This window comes from Heptranchias perlo, chromosome 4, assembly GCF_035084215.1.
Source record: "Heptranchias perlo isolate sHepPer1 chromosome 4, sHepPer1.hap1, whole genome shotgun sequence".
NCBI lineage: Eukaryota > Metazoa > Chordata > Chondrichthyes > Hexanchiformes > Hexanchidae > Heptranchias > Heptranchias perlo.
In genome coordinates this window covers 42,827,346-42,854,610 of record NC_090328.1, presented here as the reverse complement: position 1 = coordinate 42,854,610, position 27,265 = coordinate 42,827,346, and the positions used below count along the sequence as shown (strand labels likewise).

Here is a 27,265-nt window from a genome sequence, read left to right as displayed (position 1 = left end):
CTTTGAGTGAAAAAATTGCCCCTCTGGACCCTTTTGTATCTCTCCCCTCTCACCTTAAATCTGTGCCCCCTCGTTATAAACTCCCCTACCTTTGGGAAAAGATTTTGACTATCGACCTTATCTATGCCCCTCATTATTTTATAGACTTCTATAAGATCACCCCTTAACCTCCTACTCTCCAGGGAAAAAAGTCCCAGTCTGTCTAACCTCTCCCTGTAAGTCAAACCATCAAGTCCCGGTAGCATCCTAGTAAATCTTTTCTGCACTCTTTCTAGTTTAATAATATCCTTTCTATAATAGGGTGACCAGAACTGTACACAGTACTCCAAGTGTGGCCTCACCAATGCCCTGTACAACTTCAACAAGACATCCCAACTCCTGCATTCAATGTTCTGACCAATGAAACCAAGCATGCTGAATGCCTTCTTCACCACCCTATCCACCTGTGACTCCACTTTCAAGGAGCTATGAATCTGTACTCCCAGATCTCTTTGTTCTATAACTCTCCCCAACGCCCTACCATTAACGGAGTAGGTCCTGGCCCGATTCGATCTACCAAAATGCATCACCTCACATTTATCTAAATTAAACTCCATCTGCCATTCATCGGCCCACTGGCCCAATTTATCAAGATCCCGTTGCAATCCTAGATAACCTTCTTCACTGTCCACAGTGCCACCAATCTTGGTGTCATCTGCAAACTTACTAACCATGCCTCCTAAATTCTCATCCAAATCATTAATATAAATAACAAATAACAGCGGACCCAGCACCGATCCCTGAGGCACACCGCTGGACACAGGCATCCAGTTTGAAAAACAACCCTCGACAACCACCCTCTGTCTTCTGTCGTCAAGCCAATTTTGTATCCAATTGGCTACCTCACCTTGGATCCCATGAGATTTAACCTTATGTAACAACCTACCATGCGGTACCTTGTCAAATGCTTTGCTGAAGTCCATGTAGACCACGTCTACTGCACAGCCCTCATCTATCTTCTTGGTTACCCCTTCAAAAAACTCAATCAAATTCGTGAGACATGATTTTCCTCTCACAAAACCATGCTGACTGTTCCTAATTAGTCCCTGCCTCTCCAAATGCCTGTAGATCCTGTCCCTCAGAATACCCTCTAACAACTTACCCACTACAGATGTCAGGCTCACTGGTCTGTAGTTCCCAGGCTTTTCCCTGCCGCCCTTCTTAAACAAAGGCACAACATTTGCTACCCTCCAATCTTCAGGCACCTCACCTGTAGCGGTGGATGATTCAAATAGATGATTTTTATGTTTGCAGTCTCAAAATAACTTGGGACTGCAAACATAAAAAATTGACTTCTGGGGATCCATTCTATACATATTTAAATCCAAAATGACTGAAATGGCTGCAAAATGAACTTGAATAAAACCAAGTTTTAAACTAATGTCTAAAGGATGCTGAAAATATTCCATAATGTGCAAGACATTATGGGCTGGATTCTTCTCTTGCTGTCAGAGTAGTGACAGAGCAGGACTGCCAACCACTGTGACCCTTCTGTAACCCCAGTCCATTTTCTTGGGTCGGGGTTCATTTGTCACATGACTCGGAGCGGAGCTACAGGCGGGAGCGGACCTAGGAGAGAGCGCGGGACTCGGAGACTACTAAAGGCCCAGGCTCGAGGGCCTACCCGCACTCGGAGCGGAGCTACAGGCGGGAGCGGACGTAGGAGAGAGCACGGGACTCGGAGACTACTAAAGGCCCAGGCTCGAGGGCCTACCCGCACTCGGAGCGGAGCTACAGGCGGGAGCGGACCTAGGAGACCTACGTGAGTCTTTTTCCCCAGCGGGGAGGGAGCTTCGCGGCTTTTTCAAAGGCAGGGGGCGGGGCCAATTCATTGGTACCCGTATATAGGTGGAGCGGTTGCTAAACCCGAGACACTACACTAGTAGTGACTCCCACCCTCCCACCTCCTCTAACCTTTTGGGGGGTAGAGGGAATTTAAAGGGTAGGTTCGTTTTTATATTTTGTTTTCAGGGACTTAACTCCTGGACCTAAGATAAATAAGAAGCAAAAAGTAATCCAAAGTGGGACGTCACCAAGGAAGAGGTAAGTGATTGGTTGGTGAGTATTTTCCTGCTGAATTTGTCTAAGGTTAGAGTTTGTGGATTCTAGGGTCTCTGTTGTGTAGTGGGGGACTGCTGTTCAGCAAGGGCCCTTGAGTATACCTTTTAATTGAAGTGAAATTGGTGGGATTCATTTAATTTGAATTAATTAGTTAAAGGGTAAGTCATGTCAGGACAGCCCAGCCTCGTGTTATGCTCTTCCTGCTCTATGTGGGAAATCAGGGACCCTTCCGGTGTCCCTGACGACCATGTGTGTGGGAAATGTATCCAGCTGCAGCTACTGACAAACCGCATTGCGGCACTGGAGCTGCGGATGGATTCATTATGGAGCATTCGCGATGCTGAAAACGTCGTGGACAGCACGTTTAGTGAGATGGTCACACCGCAGGTAAAGGTTGTACAGGCAGGAAGTAAGTGGGTGACCTCCAGGCAGAGTAAGAGGAGCAGGCAGGCAGTGCAGGGGTCCCCTGTGGCCGTCCCCCTCTCAAACAAATATACCGCTTTGGATATTGTTGAGGGGGATGACTTATCAGGGGAAGGCAGCAGCAGCCAACTTCCTGGCACCAGGGGTAGCTCTGCTGCACAGGCTGGGAGGAAAAAGAGTGGAAGAGCTATAGTGGTAGGGGATTCTATCGTAAGGGGAACAGACAGGCGTTTCTGTGGCCGTAAATGTGACTCCAGGATGGTTTGTTGCCTCCCTGGTGCCAGGGTCATGGATGTCACTGAGCGGCTTCAGGGCATTCTCAAGGGGGAGGGTGAGCAGGCAGAGGTCGTGGTCCACATTGGGACCAACGACATAGGTAGGAAGGGAGATGAGGTCCTGCATCAAGAATTTACGGAGCTAGGTAGCAGATTAAAGAGCAGGACCTCAAAGGTTGTAATCTCTGGATTACTCCCAGTGCCACGGGCTAGTGAGTATAGAAATAGGAGGATAGAACAGATGAATGCGTGGCTAAAGAGTTGGTGCAGGAGGGAGGGTTTCAGTTTCCTGGATCACTGGGCCTGCTTCTGGGGAAGGTGGGACTTGTACAAGTCGGACGGGTTGCATCTGAACCAGAGCGGGACAAATATCCTTGCGGGGAGGTTTGCTAGCACTGTTGGGGGGGGTTTAAACTAACTTGGCAGGGGGATGGGATACAGAGTGGAGCTACAATAGGGGGTGATGTGCAGCCAAATATTGAGAAAAAAACAAGTCAGCTTGGAAGACAGGGCAAATATGTAAGAGCAAGGCTGGATGGCATCTATTTTAATGCAAGGAGTCTTGCAAATAAGGTGGATGAACTGAAGGTGTTGATAAACACATGGGAGTATGACATTGTTGCTGTCACAGAGACATGGTTGAGGGAGGGGCAAGACTGGCAGCTCAATATTCCGGGGTACAGAATCTTCAGGCGAGACAGAGGGGGAGGTATAAGAGGAGGGGGGGGTCGCAATATTAATTAAAGAATCAATTACTGCCATAAGGAGGGATGATATATTAGCAGGTTCCTCAAATGAGGCCATATGGGTGGAGCTTAAAAACAAAAAGGGGGCAAGCACTTTGATGGGAGTGTACTATAGACCCCCAAACAGTCAGGGGGAGATAGAGGAACAGATATGTTGGCAAATCTCAGAAAATTGTGCAAATAATAGGGTAATAATAGTGGGGGATTTCAACTTCCCCAATATTAACTGGGATACTCAGAGTGTAAAAGGCTTAGAGGGTACAAAATTCTTAACGTGCATCCAGGAGAGCTTTTTGAGCCAGCATGTAGAAAGTCCTACAAGAGAGGGGGCGGTACTGGACCTAATTCTAGGGAATGAATCCGGCCAAGTGGAAGAAGTGCTAGTAGGTGAGCACTTTGGTGACAGTGACCATAATTCAGTGAGATTTAAGGTGGTCATGGAAAAGGACAGGGAGGGGCCGGAAATAAAGGTTCTAAATTGGGGGAAGGCTGATTTTAATAGGATAAGGCAGGATCTGGCCAAAATGGACTGGGATCAGCTGCTTGTAGGAAAATCCGCATCGGAGCAATGGGAGTCTTTCAGAAGGGAGATTGAGACCATACAATGGCAACATGTTCCCGTAAAGGTCAAGGGTGGTTCCAAGAACTCCAGGGAACCTTGGATGTCAGGGGATATACGAGAATGGATTAGGAAAAAAAGGAGGGCTTTTGGCAGATACAAAAGGCTAAGGACGGAGGAAGCCCTAGAGGAGTACAAAAAGTGCAGGGGGATACTTAAAAAGGAAATTAGGAGATCAAGGAGGGGCCATGAAAAAACACTGGCGAGCAAAATAAAGGAAAATCCTAAGATGTTTTATAAGTATATTAAGGGTAAGAGGATAACTAGGGAAAAAATAGGGCCCATTAGGGACAAAAATGGCAATCTGTGTGTGGAGCCGGAAGATGTAGGAGGGGTTCTAAATGAATTTTTTGCATCTGTTTTCACTATGGAGAAGGACAACGTAGACAGAGAAATACGACAGGGGGACTGTGATATACTCGAACATATTAACATCGAGCGGGAAGAGGTATTGGCGGTTTTAGCAGGCCTAAAAATGGATAAATCCCCAGGCCTAGACGAAATGTATCCCAGGCTACTGTGTGAGGCAAAGGAGGAGATTGCGAGGGCTCTAACACATATATTCAGAACCTCTCTGGCCACAGGGGATGTGCCAGAGGACTGGAGAACCGCTAATGTAGTACCATTATTCAAGAAGGGGAGTAGGGAAAAACCGGGGAACTACAGGCCAGTGAGCCTAACATCAGTGGTAGGAAAATTATTGGAAAAAATTCTGAAGGACAAAATTAGTCTCCACTTGGAGAAGCAAGGATTAATCAGGGATAGTCAACATGGCTTTGTCAAGGGAAGATCATGTCTGACTAATTTGATTGAATTTTTTGAGGGGGTGACTAGGCGTATGGATGAGGGTAACGCAGTGGATGTGGTATACATGGATTTCAGTAAGGCCTTCGATAAAGTCCCGCACAGGAGACTGGTCAAGAAGGTACGAGCCCATGGAGTCCAGGGTGCCTTGGCACTTTGGATACAAAACTGGCTTAGTGGCAGAAGGCAGAGGGTGATGGTCGAAGGTTGTTTTTGTGACTGGAAGCCTGTGGCCAGTGGGGTACCACAGGGATCTGTGCTGGGGCCCTTGCTGTTTGTGGTCTACATTAACGACTTGGATATGAATGTAAAAGGTATGATCAGTAAGTTCGCTGATGATACAAAGATTGGTAGGGTGGTAAATAGCGAGGAGGATAGCCTCAGTCTGCAGGACGATATAGATGGGTTGGTCAGATGGGCGGAACAGTGGCAAATGGAATTTAACCAGGAAAAGTGCGAGGTGATGCACTTTGGAGGGACTAACAAGGCAAGGGACTACACAATGAATGGGAGGACCCTAGGCAAGACAGAGGGTCAGAGGGATCTTGGTGTGCAAGTTCACAGATCCCTGAAGGCGGCGGAACAGGTAGATAAGGTGGTAAAGAAGGCATATGGGATACTTGCCTTTATTAGCCGAGGCATAGAATATAAGAGCAAGGAGGTTATGATGGAGCTGTATAAAACACTGGTTAGGCCACAGCTGGAGTACTGTGTGCAGTTCTGGTCGCCGCACTACAGGAAGGATGTGATCGCTTTGGAGAGGGTGCAGAGGAGATTCACCAGGATGTTACCAGGGCTGGAGCGCTTCAGCTATGAAGAGAGACTGGGAAGATTGGGTTTGTTTTCCTTGGAGCAGAGGAGGCTGAGGGGGGACATGATTGAGGTGTACAAAATTATGAGGGGCATAGATAGGATGGATACTCAGGAGCTTTTTCCCTTCGTTGAGGGTTCTATAACAAGGGGGCATAGATTCAAGGTAAAAGGCGGGAGGTTTAGAGGGGATTTGAGAAAGAACTTTTTCACCCAGAGGGTGGTTGGAGTCTGGAACTCACTGCCTGAAAGGGTTGTGGAGGCAGGAACCCTCACAACATTCAAGAAGCATTTGGATGAGCACTTGAAATGCCATAGCATACAAGGCTACGGACCAAATGCTGGAATATTGGATTAGATTAGACTGGGCTTGATGGCCGGCGCGGACACGATGGGCCGAAGGGCCTCTATCCGTGCTGTATAACTCTATGACTCTATGACATGGAGCGGGCTCCCCACCAGAAAGAGGGAAGACTCCTGCTGCCAACATGGAAACGTCTGGCAGTGCTGCAGTGACATTGCTGCATTAGCCCCTGAAGGGGCATCCGGGGATTTAAAAGGGGTGGAAAAGCCCTGAAGAGGATCACAAGAAATGTTTTTTATGGGCCTTGGCTAAGTGGGGTTTGAACCTACGACCTCTGATGCAGGCTAACACCTAAATTAGCCTGCACATCCCCTGCAGTGGCTTCTCCTCCTGCCCCCTTACAGTCACCTCTCGAGTTCTCCCAATGATCTATCTTTCCTGCCACTCCATGACATCATCCACAGGCATGGAGCCAGCTTCCATATGTATGCTGATGACACCCAGCTCTACCTCTCCATCACTTCTCTCGTCACGCATAAGATGTCAGACTTTCTTGTTGTGACCGTAATTTCATTAGAGACATGTTGGGGCTCACAAAGGATACGGTAGTGTAGTGGTTATGTTACTGGACTAGTAATCCTAAGGCCTGGAATAATAACAGAGAATATGAGTTCAAATCCCACCATGGCAGTTTGATCATGTGAATTCAGTTTAAATTAAATCTGGAAATAAAAAGCTGGTATCAGTAAAAGTGACCATGAAGTTGTTGGATTGTTGTAAATCCCAACTGGTTCACTAATGTCCTTTAGGGAAGGAAACCTGCCGTCCTTACCCAGTCTGGTCTATCTATGACTCCAGTCCTACACCAACATGGTTGACTCTTAACTGGCCTAGTAAGCTACTCGGTTGTGTCAAACTGCTAGAATGAATAACAAGTCACACAGACTGCACCTGTTCAAGAAAGACCACCATCACCTTTTCAGGGCAACTATGGATGGGTAATAAATGCTGGCCTTGTTGGTGACAGCCACATCCTGAGAATGAATTAAAAAAAACAAAGATGGCCACTACCTTTCGATCTCACATGGGAACAACACCACCTGCACGTTCCCCTCCAAGTCACACACCATCCCAGACTTGGAAATATATCGCCGTTCCTTCATTGTCGCTGGGTCAAAATCCTGGAACTCCCTTCCTAACAGCACTGTGGGAGAACCGTCACCACACGGACTGCAGTGGTTCAAGAAGGCGGCTCACCACCACCTTCTCGAGGGCAATTAGGGATGGGCAATAAATGCTGGCCTTGCCAGCGACACCCACATCCCGTGAACGAATAAAAAAAAAAATTATCCTTTCACTAGGATCCTATAAAAATGTTATCAAATCCCAGGTCTGTAAATAGGGCAGTCACAAGGACTTTAAACTAGTAAATGGCAGGTGGGGGGGGGGGCTCAGGTGGAAAAGATAGTATAAATAATAATTCTAAAATAAACAAAAGACAGTAGAGTAATAGTCAGAAATTATTCTTTAAGCACTACAGGTAAAGGGAAAACTAAAAGAAATTAAATCAGGAGAGAGAAATAAAAAATGTGAGAAAAGCATTAGAGCAGAAGGACAGGTTAGGGTGTGTGGCCCAAATAAGCATCATTCGTACAAATACATGGAGTATAAGGAACCAATTGAATGAATTGTAGGTGCAAATTCAACTTAAAGGGTACAACATGGTAGCCATTGCTGAGACACGGCTGCAAGACGGTCAGGACTGGGAACTGAATGTACCAGGTTATAAGGTCCACAAGAAGGATAGAGAAACTGGTAGTGAGAGAGGAGTAGCCTTGGTGATTAAGGATGAAATTACTTCAATGATGAGGGAGGATATAACGAGAGGTAAGCAGCAGTGGAGACTTTATGGGTCGAATTAAGAAATAGAAAAGGATTTAAGACTGTAATGGGAGTTGTGTTTCGGCCCCCTGATAACAGCTGTGAAGTGGCAGAATGTATAAATGCAGAGATAGACAAGCATGTAGCAAAGGCAGAGTGGTTTTTAATGGGGGATTTTAACTTTCAAATAGATTGGGATAAGCAGACGAGCTCATGTCAGAAAGGTAGCGAATTTCTTGAGTGTGTTCAGGACAGCTTTCTGCAACAATATATCCTAGAACCAACAAAGGGGCAGGCCATATTAGATTTAATAATGAATAATAAGCCAGATTTAGTTAACAGCCTATAATGGTGCATGAACATTTATCAAATAGCGATCATAATATGATCAAGTTCAACGTTGTGTTTGAAAGGGAGAAACCGTACCAGCTATTAAGATTCTAAATTTAGGTAAGGCCAACTTCAACGGGATGAGACAGAGACTGTCTACAGTTAACTGGGCAAATCTGTTAATGACAGAAGATCAGTGGGAGGTGTTCAACAAAGAATTTAACGTGATACAGAACCAGTTCATACTCCTAAGGGGCAAGAGCTCTACTTACCAAAAAAAACAGCCTTGGACAACAAAAGAGGTAAGAGACAACATAAAGCTAAAAGAAAAAGCATTCAAAAATGCAAAAATTGCACAGATCTAGGCGACTGGGAGAGATACAAAGAACAGCAAAGGGTGACAAAACAATAAGAGCTACAAAAAGGGAGTATGAAAAGAAAAATGCAACGGATATCAAAATCAACACAACTATTTTTTTACAATTATATTAGGAAAAAGAGGGTGGTCAAGAGCAATGTAGGACCCTTAAAAAACTGATAATGGTGATATTGTAACTGAAAATAAGGAAATGGCGAACATGTAAAATAATTACTGATCAGTATTTACAGTAGAAGAAGATAGCATGCCGGACACCCCAAGGAAACTAATTTTGAATCAGGGAAGAGGACTCACCATAATTAATGTAAGCAAATTAACAGTAATGAAAAAAATAATGGCACTAAAGAGTGACAAATCCCCAGGACCAGATGGTTTCCATCCCAAGGATTTAAAGGAATTAGGTGAGAATGTTGCAGATGCCCTAACTATAATCTTCCAAAGTTCTCTCGATTCAGGAACCATTTCTTTAGATTGGAAAATTGTATATGTCACTCCGCTATTTAAGAAAGGTGAGAGAGGGAAAACAGGGAATTATAGACCAGTTAGCCTAACATCTGTTTTCAGGAAATTACTAGAGCCTATAATTAAGGATAGAGTGAATGAACACCGTGAAAATTTTCAGCTGATCAGAGAGAGCCAGCATTGATTTGTAAAGGGTAGGTCATGCCTGAACAAACCTGATTGAATTTTTTTGAAGAGGTGACTGAAGTAGTGGACAGGGGAATGTCAATGGATGTTGTTTATACAGACTTCCAGAAGGCATTTGATAAAGTCCCTCATAAGAGACTGTTAACTAAAGGTGAAGCTCATGGAATTGAGGGAAAATTATTAACCTGGTTAGGAAATTGGCTGAGCAGCAGGAGACAAAGAGTAGGAATAATGGGCAGGTACTCAAATTTGCAGACTGTCACTAGTGGTGTTCCACAGGGATCAGTGTTGTGCCTCAACTACTCACTGTATTTATTAACGACTTGGATGACGAGATAGATAGCCACATAGACAAGTTTGCCAATGACACAAAGATAGGCAGCATTGTAAGCAGTGTAGATGGAAGCATAAAATTATAGAGATATTAGTAGATTAGTGAATGGGCAAAACTGTGGCAAATGGATTTTAATGTAAGTAAGTGTGAGGTCATCCACTTTGGACCTAAAAAGGATCGATCAGAGTACTTTCTAAATGGTGAAAGCTCAAAACAGTGGAGGTCTAAAGAGACTTAGGGGGTCCATATACATAGATCATTAAAACGTCATGGACAGGTACAAAAAATGATCAAAAAGGCTAATGGAATGTTAGCCTTTATATCTACAGGACTAGAATACAGGGGGGTAGAAGTTATGCTACAGCTATACAAAACCCTGGTCAGACCACACCTGGAGTACTGTCTTCAGTTCTGGGCACCGCACCTTAGGAAGGATATATTGGTCTTGGAGGGAGTGGAGTGTAGATTTACTAGAATGATACCTGCACTCCAAGGGTTAAATTACAAGGAGAGATTACACTAACTAGGGTTGCATTCCCTGGAATTTTGAAGATTAAGGGGTGATTTGATCAACGTTTTCAAGATATTAAAGGGAACTGAAAGGTTAGATAGAGAAAATCTATTTCCGCTGGTTGGGGAGTCTAGGACTAGGGGACGTGGCCAAAAATTAGAGCCAGGACTTTCAGGAGTGAAGTTAGGAAACACTTCTACACACAGAGAGAGGTAGAAGTTTGGAACTCTCTTCTGTAAACAGCAGTTGATGCTAAATCAATTGTTAATTTTAAATCTGAGATTGATGGACTTTTGTCAACCAGAATTATTAAGGGATATGGGGCTATGGCAGGTATATGGAGTTAGGTCACAGATCAGTCAGGATCTCATTGAATGGTGGAACAGGCTAGAGGGGCTAAATGGCCTACTCCAATCTAAAAGTTAGAAAAAGTTATGCTGAGTTGTTTAGAATAATGCGCCTGTTACATTTTTGGTTCTTTTTAAAACTTTTTACTGTAGATTATTCCAGCTCTTGTATCTTAGATCACTCATGGTTGAGTCCAAACTTCCCATAAGTTTCAGATTGTCTATCCTTGCCTTGATATCTAAGTAAGCTTTTGTAAATGTGCCATGCAATACGAACAGCAAACCTCCACTGGTAATTACTTTTAACTACTAGACTTATTTATGCCTTAATATGCTCTTCATTCAGTCTTTGAAAGCAGCATAGCATCACATTTTAAGTACAAAAGGACAAAAGAATATCCCCTCCAACTACTCCATTGCTCTGACTCCAGCCTTCTGTGCATCTTCCTGCTAAAAACTGAGCTAATTTTTTGTAAATAAGTTTTAAATACTATAACAAGCTGATGCAGGCCCATGACCCAGTAGTCAATCAGACACGCAGACTAGATCTGAAAACAAGTGAGGTTTGTTCACTCCCATGGGGTCTTTACTTACAGCGATGGCACAACACAGTGATAGGTATTAATTTCTAGCATAACTCTTCTCCCTCTCAGTGCCTTCCTCTCCAAACTCCCCTCAGTTCCACTGTCTGAGGCTGAACCAGACTGTACACAACCTTGGCGTCCTATTTGACCCGGAGATGAGCTTCCCACCACATACCGGTTCCATCACCCTAAGACCTCCTACTTCCACCTCTAACATCGCCCGTCTCTGCCTCTGCCCCGCCTCAGCTCATCTGCTGCTGAAACCCTCATCCATGTCTTTGTTATCTCTAGACTCAATTATTCCAATGCTCTCCTGGCTGGCCTCCCATCTTCCACCCTTCATAAACTTGAGCTCATCCAAAACTCTGCTGCCAGTATCCTAACTCGCACCAGGTCCCATTCACCCTGTGCTCGCTGACCTACATTGGCTCCTGGTCTGGGAACACCTGGATTTTAAAATTGTCATCCTTGTTCTGAAATCCCTTCATGGCCTCACCCCTCCCCATCTCTGTAACCTCTTTCAGCCCTACAACCCTCCGAGACCTCTGCGCTCCTCCAATTCTTGCCTCTTGCCGATTTTAATCGCTCCACCATTGGCGGCCGTGCCTTCAGCTGCCTAGGCTCTCAGCCCTGGAATTCCCTCCCTAAACCTCTCCGCCTCTCTACCTCTCTCTCCTCCTTTAAGACGCTCCTTAAAACCTACCTCTTTGGTCAAGCTTTTGGTCACCTGTCCTAATACCTCCTTATATGGCTCGGTCAAATTTTGTTTGATAATGCTTTTGTGAAGTGCCTTGGGATGTTTTATTATGTTAAAGGCGCGATATAAATGGGTGACTGTGGCTTCCTCTCCAAACCCCAACTGAACCATTCCTCTGCCTTTTATCCCTAGAGGCTGGAAGTCGTTCCTGAGTAAGGCAATTAAGGTCAACAATTTCTTAAGGCACTGTCTCCTTTTATATAACTTCTTAAAGTGGTATCTCTAATACAGAGCTCTCATCATCCTATAGCTTACATATCGTCCCTCTCTCACTATGTTACAATGCACACAGTGGGCATGATTTTAGCTGAGAGCTGGGAACCTAGCTCATCCCTCGATATTCACGTGGGAAACCCGGAAGCCAAATGAAAGTGAGTATTTGTGCTTCTGGGTTTCCCACATGCTAGGCAGCCAGATTGACAGGCTGGCTGCCTGTCAGGAGGGAAAGGAGCTGCGAATCAAAGAGGAGGGTGGGAGGGAGAAAGAGATCAGGGGCCCTGGAGCAAATCGGAGGGTAGGGGGTGGGGGGAAAACATGGAAGGTATCAGGTGGGCCTTGAAGATTGGGGGGTCCAGCATCAGAAGTTTGGGGTGCACAGCAACGGTGGGTGGGGGGGGGGGCGTCCGATCGCGGGGTCATGTCATGCCAAGTGAGCTGGTTGGGCCTGGATGAAGCACTCCTGCTCCTCTGGGCCCACAAGCAGTACAATAAAGGCACTCAACTCATGGATCAGGCCCTTCCCACCTGCTTTCACCAGACATGAATCGGAAGCGATGGGAAACCCGAACAGGTAAGGTTAAAGTTGTTTTACTTTTCTAATACACAAAATATAAAATATCTCATCTATTTCAATGAGGTACATTGCCCCTTTAAGTATCGGCCCGTCGGCTTTAAGTGGGCCTCCGGGGTGTCTGTTGAGCGCACACATCCAACGTGCCCTGGTCAAACCTGGAAGCGGGCATGTTGGAACCGGGATGCGGTCTCACTCCAAAAAGCTATTAGTTTAACCTCCCACCCGCCCCTAACCCACCCGTTCTTGGGAGTTAAAATTACCCCCAGTGTTTCTGCCTTCTGTTAATAGTGTTAAAGTGACCAGTAGTGATTTGTTGCTTCTCCGAGATTTCAAACTGCCCATTCATAGGATTTTCCAAATGCATCTTAATTTAAACCGAACAGTGTTTTTCGTATCTCGGAAGAGAGTTAACAGACTCCTGGACCTTGAATATCCAACCTCTGAAATTGAAAAAGGAACTGTCAGATATAATCCAAACCAATCAAGAAGTCTGCTTATATTTGAAAATCATTGTGCTTGACTCCTTCTCAAGCCTGTTACAAGGAAGACTATAACAACATAACAACAAATTTCACAACATTGTATCAGGATAAACCTGGCAGTTCAAGCTCCTAAGCGCAGATTGAATTTTAATGCCGTTGTTGCCAGAGCATTCCATCAAGCCGTGCCTCACCTAATGTTTGCTCAGCCCAACTTTGGAGAAATTGAGGAAACATTCACGTGAAAGATACAAATATCCAGTCAAGATCACAAGAGGATGCTACTGTTTTGTCCCCAAGTTACATTATCACGCAAGTAGATTTAGAGAAGAGTGAGTCGATTCCCATAAAAGTTCTAGACTCCCCAGCCAGGGAAAACAGTCTCTCAGTATCTACCTTGTCAAGCTCTCTTAAAAAATTTTTTATACGTTTCAATGAGATCACCTTTCATTCTTTTAAACTCCAGAGAATATAGGCCCATTCTACTCAATCTCTCTTCGGACAACCCTCTCATCCCAGGAATCAATCGAGTGAACCTTCGTTGCACCCCCTCTAACGCAAGTATAGTCTTCCTTAGGTAAGGAGACCAAAATTGTACACGGTATTCCAGGTGTGGTCTCACCAGAGCCCTATATAATTGCAGCAAGACCTCCTTACCCTTAGACTCCAACCCACTTGCAATAATGACTAACATACCATTTGCCTTCATAATTTCTTGCTGTACCTGCATGTTAACTTTCTGTGATTTGTGTACAAGGACACCCAAATCCCTCTGACTACCAACATTTCTTAGTCTCTCACCTTTTAAAAAATATTCTGCTTTTTTTATTCTTCTTACCAAAGTGGATAATTTCACATTTCCCCACATTATACTCCATCTGCCACCTTCTCGCCCACACACTTAACCTGCCTATATCCCTTTGCAGACTCTTTGCGTCCTCCTCATAGCTTACTTTCCCACCTAGCTTTGTATCATCAGCAAACTTGGATACATTACACTCGATCCCCCATCTAAGTCATTGATATATATCGTAAACAGCTGAGGCCCAAGCACTGATCCTTGCAGCACCCCACTAGTTAAAATCTGCCAACCCAAAAATGATCCGTTTTCTCCTACTCTCTGTTTCTGTCTGTTAATCAATTCTCAATCCATGCTAATATATTACCCCCAATTCCATGAGCCATAATCTTGTGTAACAACTTCTTGTGTGGCACCATATTGAATGCCTTTTGAAAATCCAAATATACTACGTCCACTGGTTCCCCCTTATCTACCCTGCTAGTTACACCCTCAAAGAACTCTAATAGATTTGTCAAACATGATTTCCCTTTTGTAAAACTGTTGACTCTGCCTAATCATATTATGATTTTCGAAGTGCCCTGTTACTACATCCTCAATAATAGATTCTAGCATTTTTCTTACTACTTATGTCAGGCTAACTGGCCTATAGTTCCCTGTTTTCTCTCTCCCTCCTTTCTTGAATAGCAGGGTTACATTTGCTATCTTCCAATCTACAGGGACCATTCTAGAATCTAGGGAATTCTGGAAGATCAAAACCAATGCATCCACTATATCTGCAGACACCTCTTTTAAAACCCTAGGATGTAGGCAATCAGATCCAGGGGATTTGAGGGCTTTTAGTCCCATTAATTTCTCCAGTACTTTTTCCTTTACGAATCTTAATTACTTTAAGTTCCTCACTCTCATTGGACCCTTGGTTCCCCTCTATTTCCGATATTTTTTTTGTGTCTTCTACTGTGAAGACAGATACAAAATATTTGTTTAACGTCTCTGCTATTTCCTTATTCCCCATTATAGTTTCTCCTGTCTCTGCCTCTAAGGGACCCATGTTTACTTTTGCTACTCTCTTCCTTTTTACATACTTGTAGAAGCTTTTACAATCTGTTCTTATATTTCTTGCTAGTTTACTCTCGTATTCAATTTCTCGGCCATCTTTTGCTGATTCCTAAACCCTCCCAATCCTTAGGCTTACTACCCTTTTTGGCAACATTGTAAGCCTCTTCTTTTAATCTAATACTATCCTTAACTTCTCTAGCTAGCCACGGGGTTGGATCACGTTTTCCGTGGAGTTTTTATTCCTCAAGGTAATGTATATTCATTGAGAATTATGAATTATTTCTTTAAATGTTCATTATTGCTTATTCTACTGACTATACTGCACTCATTGCTTACTCTGGGTGCAAAACTTAGCAACACATTTCTTGTAATATTACTGGCCATATAATAAAAAGATGGGTTAAAATAGTAAAAATGAATTTGATGCCATCCGAGTATGAAATGCAGAAAATTACAACTGTCCTGGAGTTGGACAATTGACATCTTCAGAATCAGCCTCAGCTGGTTCACAAAGATCCAGAATTCTATCAATGCCACTGAGTGAGAGTGGGGATGAACAAATGGGAGAAGGATCACTGGCATACAACAAAATGCCTGACACTATATGAATGCTATTCATGGCTTTACCTGAGCCAACTGACCTGTGAAGCCCTACATCAGCTTTCCACAGCCCCTGCTCAGGTAATCTAAAATAGTTGAATCCCAGAGTGATTTGCTGGAGACCCCCTCCCCCACTTTCCATCTCACGCAGATGATTATTGAGCATTTCCAAGAGACCAGTAGTGTGTTAGTGTTGGGGGAAGGAGTGGCATGGGGGGGAGGGGGTGGCATGGGGGGGAGGGGGGGCTGGTTCTAAATTAATATGGGTGCATAACTTTGTAAAGTGGAACAATGGGCCAGAATGTGCCCGTAAGGAACCTCCACTGCTGACCGGTGGACTTTCAGGGATCGGGTGGCGGTTTCCTAATTTGAATTATCCAGGTGAGTCTATGCCATTGGAGTGCATCTCAGACACTTGCCATTGGTGGGGGGAGGCCACAAAAAACAGTGGCTGCTGCTCCCGCGGGGTAGGGGGTGCAAGTCCCCCATGGAAACCTGTTGATGGTGGCCCATTGGCTTCCTTCATTAAGGGACTAAAAAATACTAATGTAACTTTAAAAATCATCAGGGTCCAGGCCATGCCCCAAGCTTAAAGTGATACCAGGGAAGTACAATGTTTGAGTTTCAGGCAACAGCGAATAATAATGAGATCCTGGGCAACTCTCAAACCAATTCTGTACTCACAGTGGGAGGGAAGAATCAGGATTGCAAAGCTAAATTGATCATTTTTAGATCCAAGCTCAACTTTTAGGGAACGCTTCATGGAGCACCGGTCAAATTTTGTATGTTCGTAACTCAATTGGTAATTCTGCCCACTGACACTTTTCCACTAATGGGGAAGGTGGGTTCCCCAGCTAACAAATGCCCCCCCCCCTCCCCCCGACAACCCCCCACCCCAACCCCTCCCCCCCCCCCCCAAATCACTCACCCCATCCCCACTAACCCCCTCCCCACCACCCCACTAACCCCGTCCCCCTAACCCCCCCACCCTCCCAACTCCCCACCCTCCACCCATCCCCACCAACCTAACCCCCCCAACCCGACACAACGCCCCCCCCCCCCGCCCCAACCCGACACAACGCCCCCCCCCCCGCCCCAACCCGACACAACGCCCCCCCCCGCCCCAACCCGACACAACGCCCCCCCCCCCGCCCCAACCCGACACAACGCCCCCCCCCCCGCCCCAACCCGACACAACGCCCCCCCCCCGCCCCAACCCGACACAACGCCCCCCCCCCCGCCCCAACCCGACACAACGCCCCCCCCCGCCCCAACCCGACACAACGCCCCCCCCCCCGCCCCAACCCGACACAACGCCCCCCCCCCCGCCCCAACCCGACACAACGCCCCCCCCCGCCCCAACCCGACACAACGCCCCCCCCCGCCCCAACCCGACACAACGCCCCCCCCCCCGCCCCAACCCGACACAACGCCCCCCCCCCCGCCCCAACCCGACACAACGCCCCCCCCCCCGCCCCAACCCGACACAACGCCCCCCCCCCCGCCCCAACCCGACACAACGCCCCCCCCCCCGCCCCAACCCGACACAACGCCCCCCCCCCCGCCCCAACCCGACACAACGCCCCCCCCCCCGCCCCAACCCGACACAACGCCCCCCCCCCCGCCCCAACCCGACACAACGCCCCCCCCCCCGCCCCAACCCGACACAACGCCCCCCCCCCCGCCCCAACCCGACACAACGCCCCCCCCCCCGCCCCAACCCGACACAACGCCCCCCCCCCCGCCCCAACCCGACACAACGCCCCCCCCCCCCGCCCCAACCCGACACAACGCCCCCCCCCCCGCCCCAACCCGACACAACGCCCCCCCCCCCGCCCCAACCCGACACAACGCCCCCCCCCCCGCCCCAACCCGACACAACGCCCCCCCCCCCGCCCCAACCCGACACAACGCCCCCCCCCCCCGCCCCAACCCGACACAACGCCCCCCCCCCCCGCCCCAACCCGACACAACGCCCCCCCCCCCGCCCCAACCCGACACAACGCCCCCCCCCCCGCCCCAACCCGACACAACGCCCCCCCCCCCGCCCCAACCCGACACAACGCCCCCCCCCCCGCCCCAACCCGACACAACGCCCCCCCCCCCGCCCCAACCCGACACAACGCCCCCCCCCCCGCCCCAACCCGACACAACGCCCCCCCCCCCGCCCCAACCCGACACAACGCCCCCCCCCCCGCCCCAACCCGACACAACGCCCCCCCCCCCGCCCCAACCCGACACAACGCCCCCCCCCCCGCCCCAACCCGACACAACGCCCCCCCCCCCGCCCCAACCCGACACAACGCCCCCCCCCCCGCCCCAACCCGACACAACGCCCCCCCCCCCGCCCCAACCCGACACAACGCCCCCCCCCCCGCCCCAACCCGACACAACGCCCCCCCCCCCGCCCCAACCCGACACAACGCCCCCCCCCCCGCCCCAACCCGACACAACGCCCCCCCCCCCGCCCCAACCCGACACAACGCCCCCCCCCCCGCCCCAACCCGACACAACGCCCCCCCCCCCGCCCCAACCCGACACAACGCCCCCCCCCCCCGCCCCAACCCGACACAACGCCCCCCCCCCCGCCCCAACCCGACACAACGCCCCCCCCCCCGCCCCAACCCGACACAACGCCCCCCCCCCCGCCCCAACCCGACACAACGCCCCCCCCCCCGCCCCAACCCGACACAACGCCCCCCCCCCCCGCCCCAACCCGACACAACGCCCCCCCCCCCGCCCCAACCCGACACAACGCCCCCCCCCCCGCCCCAACCCGACACAACGCCCCCCCCCCCGCCCCAACCCGACACAACGCCCCCCCCCCCGCCCCAACCCGACACAACGCCCCCCCCCCCGCCCCAACCCGACACAACGCCCCCCCCCCCGCCCCAACCCGACACAACGCCCCCCCCCCCGCCCCAACCCGACACAACGCCCCCCCCCCCGCCCCAACCCGACACAACGCCCCCCCCCCCGCCCCAACCCGACACAACGCCCCCCCCCCCGCCCCAACCCGACACAACGCCCCCCCCCCCGCCCCAACCCGACACAACGCCCCCCCCCCCCGCCCCAACCCGACACAACGCCCCCCCCCCCCGCCCCAACCCGACACAACGCCCCCCCCCCCGCCCCAACCCGACACAACGCCCCCCCCCCCGCCCCAACCCGACACAACGCCCCCCCCCCCGCCCCAACCCGACACAACGCCCCCCCCCCCGCCCCAACCCGACACAACGCCCCCCCCCCCGCCCCAACCCGACACAACGCCCCCCCCCCCGCCCCAACCCGACACAACGCCCCCCCCCCCGCCCCAACCCGACACAACGCCCCCCCCCCCGCCCCAACCCGACACAACGCCCCCCCCCCCGCCCCAACCCGACACAACGCCCCCCCCCCCCGCCCCAACCCGACACAACGCCCCCCCCCCCGCCCCAACCCGACACAACGCCCCCCCCCCCGCCCCAACCCGACACAACGCCCCCCCCCCCGCCCCAACCCGACACAACGCCCCCCCCCCCGCCCCAACCCGACACAACGCCCCCCCCCCCCGCCCCAACCCGACACAACGCCCCCCCCCCCCGCCCCAACCCGACACAACGCCCCCCCCCCCCGCCCCAACCCGACACAACGCCCCCCCCCCCCGCCCCAACCCGACACAACGCCCCCCCCCCCCGCCCCAACCCGACACAACGCCCCCCCCCCCCGCCCCAACCCGACACAACGCCCCCCCCCCCCGCCCCAACCCGACACAACGCCCCCCCCCCCCGCCCCAACCCGACACAACGCCCCCCCCCCCCGCCCCAACCCGACACAACGCCCCCCCCCCCCGCCCCAACCCGACACAACGCCCCCCCCCCCCGCCCCAACCCGACACAACGCCCCCCCCCCCCGCCCCAACCCGACACAACGCCCCCCCCCCCGCCCCAACCCGACACAACGCCCCCCCCCCCCGCCCCAACCCGACACAACGCCCCCCCCCCCCGCCCCAACCCGACACAACGCCCCCCCCCCCCGCCCCAACCCGACACAACGCCCCCCCCCCCCCGCCCCAACCCGACACAACGCCCCCCCCCCCCGCCCCAACCCGACACAACGCCCCCCCCCCCCGCCCCAACCCGACACAACGCCCCCCCCGCCCCAACCCGACACAACGCCCCCCCCCGCCCCAACCCAACGCCCCCCCCGCCCCAACGCCCCCTCCCTCCTCCCCCTCCCCCTCCCCCCCGCTCCCTCCCCTCCCCCTCCTCCCCCTCCCCCCCGCTCCCTCCCCTCCCCCTCCTCCCCCTCCCCCTCCCCTCCCCCTCCTCCTCCCTCCCCTCCCCCTCCCTCCCCCTCCCCCTCCCCACCCCTCCCCCTCCCCACCCCCCCCCTCCCCACCCCCCCCTCCCCTCCCCCCCCTCCCCACACCTCCCCCACCACCACCCCCCCCTCCCCACCCGCCCCCCCCTCCCCACCCTCCCCCACCCCCCTCCCTCCCCCCCCCCCCACCCTCACCCCCACCCTCCCCCCCCACCCTCACCCCCACCCTCCCCCCCCCCCCACCCTCTACTAGCCCTCTGTTATGAGTCTTCCAATTTGCATGCAATCCCTGGGTCTCCTTCTGAATTCTCAAATGGGTCTGTCATGTAACATAGGCCACATTTTGAAGTGTTCAATTGGATAAATAATGGGAATGCAATAGATGTAGTGTGTATGGATTTCCAGAAAGCATAAGATAAAGTGTCTTACAAGATGCTTGTTAGGTAAATTCAGGTGTATGGTCTAAGAGAAAATGTAGCAGCATGGATAGAAAGTTGGTTAACAGATAGGAAATAGTTAGGGTAAATGAATGTTGTTCAGACAGGGGAAGTGGGGGGGCAGGGTTGGAAGTGGTGCACCCCAACAGGTGGTGCTGGGTCCACGTTTATTCAGTGTATGTATGTACATATGTAATATATATATATATATATATATATATATATTACATATGATTTGGACTTGGGAATAGGTAACACAATCTCAAAATTTGCTGATGACGCAAAAGTAGGAGGACTGTAAAACTTCAAGGTAACAGACAGATTAGCAGAATGGACAGGCAGATACACTCTAATGTAGTTAAGTGTGAGGTAATACATTTTGGGTGAAAATACAAGGAAAGGAATAATACTTAGTGGAAAGACAGACACTCAAATGTGTGGATAAACAGAGTCCTAGAGGTTGAAATGCGTCATTCCCTAAAAGTGTGAGTGCAGGCAGATAAAGCCATAAAATTGCCAATAAAATGTTGGGTTTTAGAAATAGGGACATAAGAGTACAAGAATAAAGAAATACTGATGAATTTATGTAAAACATTGATTAGGCCACTGTTATATGCAGTTTTGGGCATCCCATTAAAGAAAGGACATTAAAGCCATTGAGAATATACAGCACAGATTCACCAGAATGATGCCAGAGAAGAGACTCGAGATATTGGGTCTGTTTCCATTGAAGCAGAGAAGGCTAAGAGGAGATTTGTTAGAAGTTTTTTAAATTACTGGGTTTTGATAGAGTGAATAGAGAAAAACTATTTCCTCTAGTTTGAGAGTCAGTGATAAGGTCATCAATTTAAAATTGAAGTCAACTGAAAGGAAGATTGGACAGGTTGTGTAATAGGCGGCCTATCCAATATTGCCCATTTTACATCATCGCCGAAAGTTAAAATTACCCCATATGAGTTAAGCTTAATGCAGTGGGGATTCAGCGGGAAATGCGGAAAAGGGATAAGAAGTTGGCTGAAGGGTGAAAAGCATTAAGAAACATAAGAACTAGAAGCAGGAGTAGGCCATATGCCCCTCGAGCCTGCTCCGCCATTCAATAAGATCATGGCTGATCTTTGGCCTCAACTCCACTTTCCCACCTGACCCCCATATCCCTTGACTCTCTCAAGAGTCCAAAAATCTACCAATCTCAGCCTTGAATATACTCAATGGCTGAGCATCTGCAGCCCTCTGCGGTAGAGAATTCCAAAGATTCATAACCCACTGAGTGAAGAAAGTCCTCCTCATCTCAGTTCTAAATGGCCGACCCTTTATCCTGAGACTATGCCCCCTAGTTCTAGACTCTCTAGCCAGGGAGAACAGCCTCTCAGCATCTACCCTGTCATGCCCTCTCAGAATCTTATATGTTTCAATTAGATCACCTCTCATTCCTCTAAACTCCAGAGAGTATAGGCTTATTCTAGTCAATCTCTCCTCATAGGTCAACCCTCTCAAGCCAGGAATCAATCTAGTGAACGTTGGTTGCACTCGGTCCCTTCATCTAAGTCATTAATATAGATTGTAAATAGCTGAGGCCCACTAGTTACAGTCTGCCAAACTGAAAATGATCCGTTTATTCCTATTCTGTTTTCTGTCCATTACCCAATCCTCTATCCATGCTAATATATTACCCCCAACCCTATGAACCCTTATCTTGTGTAACAACCTTTTGTGTGGCACTTTATTGAATGCCTTGTGAAAATCCAAATATACTACATCCATTGATTCCCCTTTGTCTACTCTGCTAGTTACATCCTCAAAAAACTCCAGTATATTTGTCAAACACAATTTCCCTTTTATAAAACCATGTTGACTCTGCCTAATCATATTATGATTTTCTAAGTGCCCTATTACTACGTCCTTAATAATGGATTCAAGCATTTTCCCAACTACTGATGTCAGGCTAACTGACCTGTAGCTCCCTGTTTTCTCTCTCCCTCCTTTCTTGAATAGCGGGGTCACATTTGCTACCTTCCAATCCACTGGGACCGTTCCAGAATCTAGAGAATTTTGGAAGATCACAACCAATGCATCCACTATCTCTGCATCCACCTCTTTTAGAACCCTAGGATGTAGGCCATCAGGTCCAGGGGATTTGTTGGCTTTTAGTGCCATTAATTTCTCCAGTACTTTGTCTTTACTAATATTAATTATTTTAAGTTCCTCACTCTTGTTAGACTCTTGGTTCCCCAGTATTTCTGGTGTGTTTTTTGTGTGAAGACAGATGCAAAATATTTGTTTAACGTCGCTGCCATTTTCTTATTCCCCATTATAATTTCTGCTGTCTCAGTCTCTTCAGGGACCCACATTTACTTTCGCTACTCTCTTCCTTTTTACATACTTGTAGAAGTTCTTATAATCTGTTTTTATATTTCTTGCTAGTTTACTCTCATATTCTATTTTCTCCCTCTTGATCAATTTTTTGATCATCCTTTGCAGGTTTCTAAAACTCTCCCAATCCTTAGGCTTACTACTACTCTTGGCAACATTATAAGCCTCTTCTTTTAATCTAATACTATCCTTAACTTCTTTAGTTAGCCACAGATGGATCACCTGTCCTATGGAGTTTTTATTCCTCAATGGAATGTATATTTGTTGAGAATTATAAAATATTTCTTCAAATGTTTGCCATTGCTTATCTACAGTCATATCTTTTAATCTAATTTCCCAATCAACCTTAGCCAACTCACCTCTCATACCTATGTATTTGGCTTTAATTAAGTTTAAGACTAGTTTCGGACTTAAGTACGTCATTCTCAAACTCAATGTGAAATTCTATCATATTATGATCACTCTTCCCCGTACTATGAGATTACTAATTAACCCTGTCTCATTACACAAGAACTAAAATCAGCTGTTCCCTGGTTGGTTCCATGACGTATTGTTCTAGGAAACTGTCTTGAATGCATTCTATTGGATACTAATTAGAGGAGTTATGTTGGTGTGGGGGAGGGAGGTCTGAATGGTGCTGTCCCAGGGATTGGATGCAACCCCCGCTGTTTCTAATTTACATCAACAACCTGGATTCAAAAGCTCAATGCAAATTAGTCAATACCACAACAGGAGCAGTAATTGAATCTGAGAAGCCAACTCAAGAACTACAAAATAAAATGAAGAACATACATAAGTAGGCAGAACAAATTTAAAATCATACAAATGTCAGGTCTTGAACATTGGAAGAGAAAATGAGTCATATATGTACTCCATGATTGGTGTCAAAATAGCAAAGGATGAAGTTCAAAGAGCTCTAAGGCTCTTAATAGACTTTGTGCTCAATATGCCCGACCACTGAGAAGCATGAAATCAACAAAGTAGGAAGGATGCTGAATCATATAACCAAAATGGTAGAGCAGAAGACAGAGAAAATCATTCTCAAACTGTATGGTGTTCCAGCCAGACAGACCTTACCTACGGTGTCCATTTCTGGTCACCAAGACAACATGTGTATATGTCATCTTTAAATGTAGAAAAACATCCCAAGGTGCTTCACGAAGGCATAATCAGCTTAAAAAAGCCAAAGAAGGAGGTATTAGGAATGGTGACTAAAAGCTTGGTGAAAGAGGTGGATTTTAAGGAGGTCTTAAAAGAGGAGAGGGAGGAAGAGGTTGATGAAGGAATTCTAGAACATGGGGCTAGACAGTTTAAGGCACTGCTGCCAATGGTGGGGCGAAGTGAGGGGGGGATTCACAAAATGCCAGTGTCAGAGGAGTGAAGGTAACGGGGGAGGGGTTGTTGGACGTTGGACTGGAGGAGATTATAGAGAGAGGGAGGAGCGAGGCCATGGAGGGATTTAAACCCGAGGATGAGAATTTTAAATTTGAGGCATTGGGAACTGGGATCCAATGTATCTCAGCAACGACAGGGGTGATGGATGAACGAGACTTGGTGCAAGAAAGGACATGGGCAGCAGAGTTTTGGATGAGCTGGAGTTTAGGAAGGGAGGCTGGCCAGGTGGGCATTGCAATAGCTGAGTGCAGAGCTAAAAAAGCATAGATTAGCGTTTCAGTAGCAGATGGGCTGCAGTAGGGGCAGAGATGGGTGATGTTACAGAGACTTTGTGAATAGAAGGATATGGAGTTGGAAGCTCAGTTCAGGGTCAAATAGGGCACTAAGGTTGTGAATAATCTGGTTCAGCCTGAGACTATGACTGGGGAGAGGGGTGGAAACGGTGAATAAGATTCATTGGCGGGGGCCCAAAGACAATGGTTTCAGCCTTCCCAATATTTAACTGGAGGAAATTGCAGCTCATCCAAGACTGGATGTTGTTTAAGCAATCTGACAACATAGAGGCAGTGAAGGAGTCGTGAGAGGTGGTGGAGCTAGGTGGAGAGCTGCATGTGGAAGTTGACCCCACGTCTTCTGATGATGCCACCAAGGGGCGGCATATAAACGAGGAAGAGGTGGGCTCCAAGGATAGTATCCTTGGGGGACTCTGGAGGCAAGAGTTAAGGGTGGGACGAGAAGCTATTCCTGGAGATGCTCTGGCTAATATCAGATAGCTAAGAGTGGAACCAAGCAAGGGTAGTCTCTCGGAGCTGGAGAAAGAGACCCATTGGAGAAAGATGGTGTGGTCAGCCACGTCAAAGACTGCAGAGAGGTTGAGGATGGATAGTATACCGTTGTCACAGTCACAGCAGATTTGATTTGTGACTTTGGTTCGGGCCATTTTGGTGCTGTGGCTAGGACAAAAACCTGATTGAAGAAATTCAAACATGACGTTGCGGGAATGATGGGCACAGATCTAGCAGGTGACAACACGTTCAAGGACTTGAGAGAGGAAAGGGAGGTTGGAGATGGAGCAGTAGTTTGCAGTACAGAGGGGTCAAGGATGGGTATTTTGAGAAGGGAGAGGTGGTGATGGTTTTGAAAGGGAGAAGAACAGGACCTAAGGAGAGGGAACCACTTATAATGTCAGATAGTATGGGGGCCAGTAAGGGAAGTTGGATGCTCAACAGTTTAGTGGGAATGGGGTCAAGGGAGCAGGAGGTGGGTCTCATGGAGAAGATGAGTTCGGAGAGGGCATGAGGGGAGATAGCAAAGAAACGAGAGAAAGATATGGGTTCAGGGCTAGGGCAGGGTGAAGCATGGGCTTGGCGGAGAGTGAGGTTAAGAAACAGGCAGCTGGACACAGGAAGACATTCAAGTCCTAGATGCATTTCAGAGAAGAGCAATGAAGCTGCCTCCTATAATCAGAGAGTTGAAGTATGAGGAAAGACTGGAGAAACTCGAGCTTTTCAACCTAGAAAAGAGGAAGTTGAGAGGTATATAAGATAAACAGTCTGGAAATGGTAGAGTTTTAATTTTTTAAAAAACATATGAGGAAAGGGTAGGGAAATGGAACTAAATGGATAGAGTCAGCACAGGCATGATATAATTTTACAGTACATTCAGCCTATGATTCTGTTGCTCCAAATTAAATTGTGGGAGTAGAACAAGGGGACATGAATTCAAACTAATAAAAGGCAAATGTCGGGAAATCTTTCATGCAAATGTAGCCCACATATGGGAAGGACTTCGGAGTAGAGCAGTGGAGGCAAAAACCCTGGATGCATGCTCGGATAGAAGGACCTTCGGGTCTGAATGGATGAGCTATGATAGGCCAGATGGCCTTCCTCATCTGCATTTATCTTATGATCCTTAATGACAGGCTCAACAGCATTATTGCAGATTTATTCCAATTGTCTCATCAGCGTACATGCATTCCAGTGACATTGAAGATTCAACCACATTGGTGTGGGACTGGAGTCACATATAGGTCAGACCAGGTAATGATAGCAGGTTTCCTGCCCTAAAATAGGATTTTTACAAGAATGTGACAGCTTCATGGTCACTTTTACAGATACCAGCTTTTTATTTCCAATTTTTAGAACTGAATTCAAACTGCCATGGTGGGATTTGAACTTAAATTCTCTGGATTAATAGTCCAGTCCTCTCTACTGGATTACTAGTGCAGTAACATAACCACTGCACTACCATACCCCTCATCATACTGTTCAAAATAATGTATTCTTTCAAGTGTTACTGAGCCAAGCCAAAACTCATTTGTGTGGATACATTTCACCTTCCAATATTCCATTTTGTGACTTCTGAATAATGAATAGCATCAGCAAAACATTTAAAAAACTGGTCAGCTTGATATGCATTGGAAGTAATTATTCAACAAATGAAAGAAAGGATTCAGAAAACATGAAAAAAAGCACATTTAAGAGAAGCTATAAAAGTGTGTCGGATAAAAGAGAAGTCAAGGGAATATTAAAATGTTTTTATGATAAATAGACCAAAAGTTAAGTAATGGGAGAAAGGAAACTAAGCCAAAAAAATCGAGCAAAAAGTCCCTACTTTATATAGCCAATAACAAATTTACTATTACCTGAAATGGCCACACAGTGTCGTCAGGGTACAGAAGACGAACGAGATTCAGACGCCTTACATTCTCCAGGTGCAACTTTTGCAGCAACCTTACTCCGCAGTTTTCTATTATTTTACATTATCCTTCAACAATGCTTATTTTAAATTGTCGAATAAAGCTTTCAAATTCCATTCACAGAATATGGGCGAAAAATGCAACACTCCAGCCCTGCAGTTTTATGCTACGTGATCAATGTGCTACTTTAACAGTCCGCGGGGTAGCGCTAATGCTGAGAATGGAAAAGCTCGCGTTGTGCATTAAATTGGTTGAATTAATTGCCTTTTGTTAGTGCAGAATCACGTTATGTAGAAAAAAACATTGTGGAGGATGATCTAATAAAACTAAAGAAAGGTGCGTGGGGGAAAAAAAAATCGGTGTTTTTTTTTTGTTACCCCGGTGCTACTGAATTGCTAGGAGGAAAAAGAAAAGGCGAGCTTTGGAATGACCTCAATCAGCTGTTGATCAGCTGGCACCAGCTCTAGACTCTCAAGGCGGA

At 48.3% G+C, this 27,265-nt stretch overlaps 1 long non-coding RNA gene across 1 annotated transcript in view; it reads right to left on the bottom strand.

Moving 5' to 3' along the window:
* The window catches only part of LOC137320884 (uncharacterized), a 67,701-nt gene extending 40,448 nt beyond the window's left edge, over positions 1-27,253 (bottom strand). The window contains exon 1 of the long non-coding RNA XR_010962660.1: positions 26,731-27,253. This is a non-coding gene — a long non-coding RNA (uncharacterized lncRNA). The remainder of the gene's footprint in view (positions 1-26,730) is intronic.
* Between the last annotated feature and the right edge of the window lie 12 nt (positions 27,254-27,265).